Source organism: Erinaceus europaeus, chromosome 8 (assembly GCF_950295315.1).
Source record: "Erinaceus europaeus chromosome 8, mEriEur2.1, whole genome shotgun sequence".
Classification (NCBI taxonomy): Eukaryota; Metazoa; Chordata; class Mammalia; order Eulipotyphla; family Erinaceidae; genus Erinaceus; species Erinaceus europaeus.
The window spans coordinates 59,515,454-59,527,579 of NC_080169.1; the positions used below are offsets into that span (position 1 = coordinate 59,515,454).

Sequence of the window (12,126 nt, forward strand, 5' to 3'; positions counted from 1 at the left end):
TGTAAAATAAGCAGGACAAACATGCATGCTTCTGCTCCCATAACCTACTCCCCTAAAAGCAAACTAGTAAAAGAAATAAAAAGCAGGAACAACAAAAATGGCACTTTCTCCATCTCTCTCTCTCTCTCTCTCTCTCTCTCTCTCAAGTCAGCCAGAGTTGTAAAGTCCTGGTGAGAAGGGGAAGAAAGAAAGGAAGGAAGGATGGAAGGAAGGAAGGAAGGAAGGATGGATGGATGGGAGAAAGAAAGAAAGAAAGAAAGAAAGAAAGAGAGAGAGAGAGAGAGAGAGAGAGAGAGAAGGAAGGAAGGAAGGAAGGAAGGAAGGAAGGAAGGAAGGAAAGAAGGAAGGAAGGAAGGAAAGGAAGAAAGGAAGGGGGAGTCGGGCGGTAGCACAAAGTGCAAGGACCGGCCTAAGGATCCCAGTTCCAGCCCCCAGCTTCCCACCTGCAGGGAAATCGCTTCACAGGTGGTGAAGCAGGTCTGCAGGTGTCTTTCTCTCCCCCTCACTGTCTTCCCCTCGTCTCTCCATTTCTCTCTGTCCTATCCAACAACAAAGACATCAATCATAACTACAACAATAAAACAACAAGGGCAACAAAAGGGAATAAATAATAATAAATAAATATTTTTTAAAAATAAAAAAAGGAAGGAAGGAAGGAAGGGAGAAAGGGAGGTAAGGGAAGGAAAAGAAGGGGAGGGGAAGAAATAAGGCCAACACAAACATAAAAGCAAATAACTAAATGAAAAGACCTGATGTAACAGATTCTGATGTAAGCATGCCTGAGACCAGTTCTACCTCCTTGGTTCTGAAAATAATTCATATCAATGAAAATAAATATTCTGTTGTGTTTAAGTATGCTAGGTTCAGACTCTCTCATAACCAAATGGTCTTAAGCAAAAGAAAGTGAAATAGAGTAGAAGAGTTGACTCATTTAATTTAACCTAACAATACTTTATAAAGTGCAACAGAAATTACATTGCCCCACTAATAGTCTCTAATGGCTTGTGTGTGCCTTATGAAAAATCAAAACTCCTTTATATGATGCCAGAAAATAATCTTAAACTCACTTGGAGTTTTCTTATATCAAATCACAATTTTTTCTCAGGAAAATTTTTGGCCAGAGGATAGAGTATTTAAATCAGTACTCCAAAGTATGATGAACATTAAAAATAATCCACAGGGGCCAGGTGATAGTGCACCTGGTTAAGTGCACACATTACAGTGCACAAGGATCCAGGTCCAAGCCCCTTGTCCCCACCTGCAGGGGGAAAACTTCACTAAGTGGTGAAGCAGGGCTGCAGGTGTCTCTATCTCTCTCCTTCTCTACCATCCCCTCTCCTCTCAATTTCTCTCTCTCTATTCAGTAATAAATAAATAAATATATCTTTAAAAATGATTCACATAAAATAACAAGAATTTTATGATAAAATCATGAAAGATAAGTGTATTTCATCCAATTTATTTGCCCAGTTATTTATCTACCTATTTAAGGTACAAAAAAATCAATAACAATTTTTTCACAACATAACATATTTAAAAAAATTATACTATTTTTAAGCAGTTCTAGGAAAGAAACCAGGGTCTGGCATATGCATGATACCACCAATGCGTGATAACCCCAGCACCATTATTTCATTCCTCATTTTAGACAAAGAGGGAGAGAGAGGAAAAGAAAGGAGAGAGAGAGAGAGGGAGAGAGAGAGAGGAGAGACCAAAACACTCCTATACCACACAGTGAGGTCTCCCTGTGCTGACCACGGTGTTCCCATGTGGTGCTTGAATTGGAATCTAGAGCCTCACATGGTAAAGCATGTGCTCTGTGAGTCGAGTTATCACATGGCCCCCTCTAAATACTTTTTTTTGATCATCATATATCTATTTTATTATAGGTTCTCAATACATAGTATTTCCTATCATTATTAACTATTTGGTCATCTGCCAAAGTATGCAGTTACTATTTGATTTTTTTTGTGAGTGGTGACAAGTTTGGATTTTTAATTTAATTTTATTTTTTATTAGTGACTTAATAGTGATTTACAAGATTGTGGGATAAGAGGGGTATAATTCCATACAATTCACATCACCATAGTTCCATATACCCTCCCCTCCATTGGAAGAGTCCCTATTTTTTATCCCTCTGGGAGTATGGACCAAAGATTTTTATGGGAAGCAAAAGGTGTGGGATCTGGCTTCTGTAATTGCTTACTGCTGGACGTGGGCCAATCCATACTCCCAGCCTCTATCTTTCCCAACTGGGGTAGGGCTCTGGTGCTAAATGCTTTTATGCAGAAAAAAAAAAGTATGCAATTTTTTCATTTATTAAATTCCCTTTTCTATATTTAAGGAAAATATTTTCCCTTAATTAAATCCAAGTAAGATAGTCTTGTTGAACATCTATCATCTTATTAGCTAGGCATAGTAAGATTTCTTACCAAAATCATATTGTTTTATATTTCATGGATCATTAAGAACTTATCAATCTATTGCACTAGAAAATTTTTATTTGCAAGTTAATGAGAGCAGTTGAATTTCAATTATCATGCAATGTCTGGTATCTATCAATTCACTCTATCCAGGCTACCAAACCCTAAGACAATTAATAGTCACATTCAAATATATGCAGATGAGAAGAAGAAATTCTGAATGAATCAAACTTCCTTTCAGTCTAATGACATATATGAGAATTTGATGAAAGTCCATTTCTGTGCTTTGATGAAAAATTCACATGCCAAATGCAATTTTATTCACCTCTATAACTGAATGAAATCTATGAGCATCATGTTAGGAAACTAGACTTTAGATGTACTAAAAGTCTTTTTAAGAAAAAGATGCTAAAATCATTTGCCTAAAAACAAACAATATATTTTACATGTTTAACTCTGGGCCAGATCATTAATAAGAAACACAAGGCAGAAATATAAAACTTGGCCTATTAAGCATTCTTAAGGCCAAGATGGATTATACCAAGCCCCCAGAACACAGAACAGGATATGTGTCATATCATATTAGGTGACCCTCAGCAAACTTTTGGCACACATCAAGGGATTTTTCCCAGAACTAGGCTGGCTTTAGGCAAAATATATTAATCTGTAAAAATAATCCCTAGCTCATAGTTTATGTACAGAGTGAAAGATTTAAGATCTCTAGAAAATTCTGGAAAATGACTGTTTGAGTTAAGTACTGAGGAAGGAAAGAGATCTCCCCTCCCCCTTATATCTTATGTGCTATGGATCTTAATTCCTTGAGAGTGACTTGCCATCTTTCCTGTGTTTAGGAGGTTGACATGTATAGTTAACATCAAAGGTTTCTTGCAATCTGGCTTCTAAATGGTCTTGACAATGGAGAACAGGACAGAAGATGAATGAATGAGAAAAGACTATTCTCTGGCTCCATCATGAAAGGTTGTGGCCTAAAAAAAAAAAAAGAAAGGTTGTGGCCTCTCTCAAAGACTCCAGACTAAGCCTTGCCTACAAAATTCTGGAGGGCTGGAACGGTGGTGCACCAGGTTAAGCACACATACTATAAAGTGCAAGGACTCATGCAAAGATCCTGTTTTGAGCCCCCAACTCCCCACCTGCAGAAGGATTGCTTCACAAGCAGTGAAGCAGGTCTGCAGGTGTCTTTCTCTCTCCCTCTCTATCTTCCCCTCCCCTCTCAATTTCTGTCTTATCAAAAAAATAAAATAAAATAAAATAATGGCCATAGGAACAGTGGATTCATGGTGCTGGCAAGGAGCCCCCACAGTAACTCTGGAGGCAAAAAAAAAAAAATCTGGTACCCATTTCCTTTCCAATGAGCCCCTTCTCAGTAGACTGGTACTAAAAGCTAAGCTATTTTCTTATGCCGAAAAGTCTCTTTTCCCCCATATGTTTGCATATAAACTGTCTTGAAATAGTCCTAAATTAAATGCTATCTATTCCTTGTTGGGGGTCTTTGCTAGTTCATTCTCTTCCACATTTTGAATAATTATATGCTATGTGAATACAAAATAAATAACATTTCAATTTTTTTAAAAAAATATGTTACTTTAGAACAAAAACTTCTGCAGGACTTAGTGACTACCTGGTCCTGTTGCATTGCACTACAAGGAATTGGGATTTATGAGCACTTAACCTGGTAAAATTTCAGTAGCGCAACCAATATAGATTGGAATAGTGAAGCTGGGAAAGACCAACAAAAATTGTAGGAAACAAACCAAGAACATAGCTGTTGCCTCTGCTCTTCCAATGACAGCCCAAAATTACAGAGCACAAACTTAAGCACTCAGCTCACAGAAGACTTCATTTAAAGTAGAGATTCATTGTGAGGGGGAGCACCGTTCTGAGGAAGTTGTAGCAGCAGCCTCACACCATAGCAGTTATTAAAAAGAAAACCAAACAAACACTGTGGCAGGCTTCAAGCAGCCAAGATTCAATCAAAGAGAACTAAGGTTCTAGGTTTGCTCTACCAGGGGAAGAGAAACCAGTAAGCCTGTCACTCTACTATCAGTTTCTTTTGCATTGGCTGTTAGCACATTATGAATAATAATCGACGCCTACTCATTAACACTACAACACTAGCAGCACTCATGATGCAGTTAAGTTATAGCTATAACTAGAGAGGACTTTCTGATTAATCATTAGTAATCCCAAGGGAAAAAAATCTTATCCACATCAAACATTGATTTTCCTCATTCTTCGCAAATTCTTATAAAGAGTTCTTAACAACAGGGCCAGATGGTGGCACACACATTCATCCTGGTTGAACGCATGTGTTACAATGTGCAAAGACCCTGGTTCAATCCCTCAGTTCCCACCTGCAGGGGGAAAACTTTGAATGGTGAAGCTGGGATGCAGGTGTCTCTCTGCCTCATTGCCTCTCTATCACCCGACTCCCCCTCAATTTCTGGCTGTCTGTATCCAATAAATAAATAAAGATGATTTTAAAAAAGAGTTCTTAGGGAGTCGGGCGGTAGTGCAGCAAGCTAAGTGCACGTGGCGCAAAGCACAAGGACCAGCGTAAGGAGCCCGGTTCGAGCCCCTGGCTCCCCACCTGCAGGGGAGTCTCTTCACAGGCGGTGAAGCAGGTCTGCAGGTGTCTGTCTTTCTCTCCCCCTCTCTGTCTTCCCCTTCCTCTCTCCATTTCTCTCTGTCCTATCCAACAACAACAATGACATCAATAACAATAATAACTACAACAATAAAACAACAAGGGCAACAAAAGGAGATAAATAAATATAAAAATATTTTTTTAAAAAAGAGTTCTTAACACTTATTCCATATCCACCAATATTACAGAAGATGGCTTTAATGTTGACTAAAGCAGTTTTTTTTTATTTAAAGGGTAATGCTTTTAAGAATGAAATATGTTTAAAACTAAATTGCTCTCAAAAAATATAAAAAACAATAAAATAATAATAAAACCTCAAAGTCAAGGTGGGAAGGGACTCAGTACCCTGAAATGAAGGAAGAGTGTCATTGCAATAGTGGAGAGGTGTGGATATACTAACATATTTGTAGGAAGTGTGAAATTAAGCCCCTGAGACTACCACAGATTGTGAAACAATTCCTCAATTTAAAAATACTTAATTTTTTTTCAAAATTAGTATGCTAAAACTTAAGAAGAGGTAATGCACCCCACCCCTCACTCAATTCTATATTGCTTGAGGGTTTTATTTTTCTCTATATAAAAATGAGAAACTGGGGTCAAGTGGTGACAAACCTGATTGAGCACATATGTTACAGTGGGCAAAGACCCAGGTTCAAGCCCTTGGTCTCCACCTGCAGGGAAAGCCTCACAAGTGGTGAAGGAGTGCAGCAGATATCTCTTTGTCTCTCTATCTCTCCCTCTCAATTTCTGGCTGTCTCTATCCACTAAAATAAAGATAATAAAAATATTTTTAAAAGTAAAAAGTGAGATATTTATTATGTTAATGTTTCTAGCTTAATAGTTTAGACATTTTTATAGATTTTAAAAGATACTATTAGGTATAGAATGACATATTTCATACAGTGATATATATTTTGATAACACAACTAGGTTCAACCTTTTTATATCAAAATTTCAGGATTTTTAAAAATATTTATTTATTTTCCCTTTTGTTTGTACTTGTTGTTTTATCATTGTTGTGGTTATTATTGTTGTTGTTATTGATGTCATTGTTGCTGGATAGGACAGAGAGAAATGAAGAGAGGAGGGAATACAGAGAGGGGGAGAGAAACATAGACACCTGCAGACCTGCTTCACTGCTTGTGACGCAACCCCTAGGTGGGGAGCCAGAGACTTGAACCATGTGCACTTAACCCTCTGTGCTACTGCCCGATCCCCCAAAATGCAGGATTTTTATCTACCAAAGGGAATGAATTCAAAGTTTTATGTAAATATTAAATTCAGTGAGTTTTTGCAAAGTGATTATATAATCTGCTTTCTAAGACTACTATGTAAAAACTAGAGTATTGAAGAAAAAAACTAGAGTATTTACAGTTAAAGATACATTTTCACTATTTAAAAAGACCACTTAAGCAACATTTGACCTCTAGAGAATTTCATGTTCCAAGTTTGTGTGCCTGAAACAAGAAAACAGGAAGCGAACATACCACTGGGATTCTTAAAGTTTGAGCTCAATTGGGAAAAGATTTCTTTGGAAAGAATGCTTTACAATGTATCTTTGTTGTCAATATGTTTTGCAAACATAAGAAAAAGACATGTATTCTATCCAAATTTCAACATATCACTTCTTATATTAGATAGAACTACAGAAATGCAATTAGAAAATACTGTATGTATTGGCAAAAACCAAGGTAATTCAGGAAAGCAACTTTCAAAATATAATTTGTTTAAGTGCCATTTAGAAGATATTTAAATTATAGATTCAGTGGCATTAATTTAAACTCAAACAGCACTGCAAGCTACATTTAACTCGGTCTAGAATGACACTTAGGGTTCCTCATTTTTAACAATCACCCTTCTAAATGCAATAATAGTTATCAGAGAAAATACACTGAAGAACAGTTTTAGGGGAAAGAACAATGAACACTTTTGAGTTTTACAATTTTTTACATTTATTACATATGAGAAAAATGTAAGAATATGATTACCTCATAGAAAAGGAAAACATAAAACCATTAAATGCATCTTAAAATGTACACCCAGTTTTACCATGCTCAAGAACTTGGGTTGAAGCAGCTAGTTCCCACAAGCACGGAAGTTTTGGGAGCAGTGAAGCAGTGCTGCAGGTTTCTTCCTTTCTCTCCTCTTCTCTAACTCCTTTTCCCCCTCTCAATTTCTCTCTGTTTCTATTTAATAAATATATACACATAATTAAATATTTTTAAATGCACATACAAAGAAACTTGATTTTTAAAAAGAAAGACCTTCAGAGAGAAATGGAGTTAATTCCTTTAATCCACACTAGAAATTTCACCAGTATAAAATGAACTATAGGGTTGTTTTTTTTTAGATTAGCACAAAATAAATTAAAATTAAAACAAATAATACATAATAATATTGTTTCATGTGCTGCGGAATGGTGTTTGAAGAAAAATTCAAGCTGCTTGATTTCAGAAATCAAGCTTTTCAATATTTCCTGAGCTTTGCTTGGCTTTGATAAAAAAAAAAAAAAGAAAGAAAGAAAGAAAAGAAAAAAGACATTTAGTGTACTAAGATGAAAAGTGACGGTTGGAGTTCTGGTTCCATTTCCTCCTTCGGTTTCATCAATGCAGCTTTTTTATTTGATCCCACAATATTCCTTTTACTACTGAACCTCTTTTCTGTAACCAAATGCTACGCAGTTATGCATGCCTGTGATGATTGATTCCAAATGTACCAAGAACGGTATTAGGGGTGGTGGAGACAAGCTAGTTACAAGACAGAGCAAGAATCCACAATTGTTTTATTTTGCTATGGTTTCAAGAAATTATTTAGACATTTTACTACTTTCTTTCTTTTTGTTTCTTTAAAAGCTAGGCAAAAATTATTTATGCCATATTTAATTGATGCTTATTAAGTGTTAGTCTTAAACTTAGACTGTTATAATAAAATGCCATAGGGTGGGTGGCTTAACCACAGATATTTATTTCTCACAGTTTTGGAAACTAGGAAGTCAGAGATCAAAGTACCCACAGATTCATGTTTGGTGAGGAAAATCTTCCTGGCTTGCAGATGACTAGCTGACTTCTTAATATATTTTCATATGGAAAAGAAAGAAAAAGATGGAGCTCTGGTCTTTTCTTTTTGCTGATGATACTAGTATCATAAGGATTATTTCCTCATGACATCATCTAATCCTAATTACTTCCCATTTCCTACTAACACCATATTAGGAGGTATAACTTTAACATGAAATTTGAGGAACATATGAACATATTCAGTTCATAAAACCCAGCCCAAAGGACATTTTTTATAAGGGCTTAACTCAACTACCTTTAACCCCTATTTCCATACTAAGTAATTTTGGCTTTTATATCTCTGGAAACTCACACAGGCCCAATTTCACCTCTGAAGGCTGATCTTTTTTTTTACATACAGAGTGTGAGAAGAAAAAAAAAAAAAAAACAGAGATATCAAAGCTTCCTTCAGTGGCCTAGCACTCACATGTGGGACTACATGCCAGGGACTACACTTGGGCTGCATGCATGACAAGTAAAGCACTCTACCAAGTGAGAAATCTCACCAAGCCTATAAAAAGGTTTTTAGATTCTTTTGAGAGTTGAGAAGAATGTAATAGTTTTATTTCTGAGGCTCTGAGGTCCCAGGTTTAATCCCCAGCACCACCACAGACCAGAGCTTAGCAGCGTGGTCTCTATCTTTATCTCTCTATATCTCTTTCATTAAGAACAAATAAAATATTTTTAAAGTTCTTTTGCCTTTTTATAAATAAAAATAAAAAAGTTCTTTTGATCTCCAGAAGGATATTTACTACCCATGTTCCATTTCTTTTTAAAATATTAAGTCCTAAATACTTTCTTTAGAATGAGAAGGAAACAAATATCACAGTGTATATTGAACTATTACATTAGGTTTTTACTCTATAAAGAAGCATTGTATATATGAGAAAATATATATATTTTTTCAACACTCTGTATCTGAATCGTACAAAGAGCTCTACAACCCTGCAAAGTCTCAAATTCTTCTTGGAGCCAGACCCTCTGTGGGTAGAATATGACTTGGAAATCATTTCCCCAAAAGTTCCCTCAAAGCTCCTATAAGTGATTTATTACAACTAGTCTGGAAATCAGCATTTGGAGATGTCTAAAATACTGCACGTCTCAATAGAAGGATGACCTAGGAAATGTTGCCCCTCCAAACCTCTGCTGCAGGAAAGCGTTCCAACAACTTTTCAGTTTGATCTAACAAATTTTTAGAGAATCTTATATTGCTAGAAAATACAAAGCTTTTTTTTACACTTTTTTTACTAGTGATTTACAAAATTTTAAGAAACATGGGTACAGTTCTACACTTCATCCACCATCAAAGTTATGCCACCTCCCAATAATTACCACCATAGTTCCACCAAAATCCTAGTTTTCTTCTATAGACATTCAACTGGATTTAGGAATTTTCTACTTATTTCTTTTTTTGTATTTTGATCATCTTGAAAAAAAAAAAAAACCAAAAACAAGACTGGAGGCATCACAGACCCAGATCTCAAACTATATTATATATAAGGCTATTGTAATCAAAACTGCCTAGTATTGGAACAAAAATCAGACACAGTGACCAGATGAATATACTTGAGAGCCCAAACATACGGCCTACAGCTATGAACATCCGAAAATATTAAATGAAAAAAAGAAAGCATCTTCAACAAATGGTACTGGAAAAATTGAGTTGAAATATGCAGAAGACTAAAACTGAGCCATTTCATCTCACTATCCACAAAAGTAAACTCCAAATGAATCAAGGATTTGAATGTTAAACCAGAAAATATGTAGAGGAAAACACTGACAGAACTCTTTTCAATCTAAATTTTAAAAGCATTTTCAATGACTAAAGTCCATTTGCAAGGAAAACAAAAATGAAAATAAACCAGTGGTACTACATCAAATTGAAAGCTTCCTCATGGCAAAAGAAACCACAATTTAAATAGAAAGACTCCTTATAGAATTGGAGAAGATCTTTTTATGCTATACATAAAATAAGAAATTAATAACCAAAATATATAAAAAGCTCACCAAACTCAGCGACAACAACACCCATTCATCTATCCAAAAGTGGGGAAAGGAAATGTATAGAATTCACCAAAGGAGATCCAAAGGGCCAACACACAGATGAAAACATGATTATTCTCTACCATTGTTGATCCAAGCTGAGGGCAAGGTCCTATGGGGGCCCATAAAGGGATCTGTTTTGTTAATGATGACTCTTTAGTCACTATCAGGCCACCCCATCAGTTGGGGCCCTATTCGGGGTGTCCTGAGATTCCCAAACGGACATGATGGGCCTAGACCTGGAATAAATCCCTCTCTCCATTGTTACCAGTCATCTATATCAGGAACAACAAAATAGAAGCGGGTCTGCAGATGTCTATCTTTCTCTCTCCCTCTCTGTCTTCCCCTCCTCTCTCGATTTCTCTCTGTTCTATTTAACATCAACGACATCAATAATAACCACAACAATAAAACAACAAGGGCAACAAAATGGAATAAATAAATAAATACTTTAAAATTTTTAAAAAAGAAAGAAAACATGATCAGTCACTAAATTTCAGAAAATGAAAATAAAGACAACAATGAAATACCACTTTACTTCTTTGAGAATGTTATACATCATAAAGAACAGCAAAACAAATGTTGGAGAGTTTGCAGGAATAAAGGAACCTTTTTATACTGCTGACAGAAATATAAATTGATCCAACCCCTATAGTAAGCAGTATGGAGAACTATCAGAAGGCTATATATGGTACCATATGACCTTGCAATTTCTCTCTTGGGAATATATCCTAAGGAAACAAGCACATCCATCCAAAGAGATCTATCTATTCCTATGTTCTTGTTCTATTTTTTTTTTTGCCTCCAGGGTTATTGCTGGGACTCGGTGCTGACACCACGAATCCACTGCTCCTGGAGGCTATTTTTCCCCCCATTTTTGTTGCCCATTTTGTTCTTGTTGTTATTATTGTTATTGTTGTTATTGATGCCATTGTTATTGGATGTGACAGAGAGAAATGCAGAGAGGAAGGGGAAACAGAGAGGAAGAGAGAAAGACACAGGCAGACCTGCTTCACCGCCTGTGAGGCGACCCCTTGCAGGTGGAGAGCCGGGGCTCGAGCTGGGATCCTTAAGCTGGTCCTTGCGCTTTGCGCCACCTGCGCTTAGTCCGCTGTGCTACCTACCGCCCGACCCCCTTATTCCTATGTTCTTAACAGCACAATTTATAATAGCCCAAACTTGGAAGCAACCTACTGTCCGTTAAATGAGTGGCTGAGAAAGTTGTGGTATACATAAATAATGTAATATTGCTCAGTTTTTAAATTGATAAAATCACTTTCTTCACCTCATGTTGGGAGGAGCTTAAATGAATCATGTTAAGTGAGATAAGCCAGAAAGAAAAGGATTAAGGGGCCAGGAGGTAGCACACCTGGTTAAGTGCACACATTACAAGGATGGATGCTCAAGGATGCAGGTTCAAGTCCCAGGTCCACACCTGCAGGGGAAAGCTTCACAAGTGGTGAAGCAGGGCTGCAGGTGTCTCTCTGTCTCTTTCCTTCTCTATCTCCTCTCTCCCCTCTCAATTTCTATTTCCAATAATAAATAATATTATAAAAAAGAAAAGGATTAATATGATTTCACTAATAAAATGGTAAACACAAAACTTAGACTGGTTTGGTGTATTGCACCAAGGGAAAGTCCTCTGGAGAAGGACAGGGAGAAGGGTGTGTGTGTGTGTGTGTGTGTGTGTAGAAGGAGGACAGGGATAAGGTGTGTGTGTGTGTGTGTGTGTGTGTGTGTGTGTGTGAGTGTGTGTTTGTGTAGGTTTCAGGTACTGGTACATGATGATGGAAAAGATCCTAAGCTGGGGATGACAGTGTTTTTCAGACACCTATCAAAGGGAGATGGAAAGTGTACTCTTGTGCCAAAAACTAAACAATGAACTTCCCAATAAAGAAAAAAGAGAATTGTCATAAGGTATTGTTGTTAAAATTTTCAG

General features: G+C 36.6%; 1 protein-coding gene across 16 annotated transcripts in view; it reads right to left on the reverse strand.

Annotated features, from left to right (window-relative positions):
- ADAM22 (ADAM metallopeptidase domain 22) overlaps nucleotides 1-12,126 on the reverse strand; it is a 261,263-nt gene that overhangs the window by 161,475 nt on the left and 87,662 nt on the right. The gene's annotated exons all lie outside the window — the stretch shown is intronic.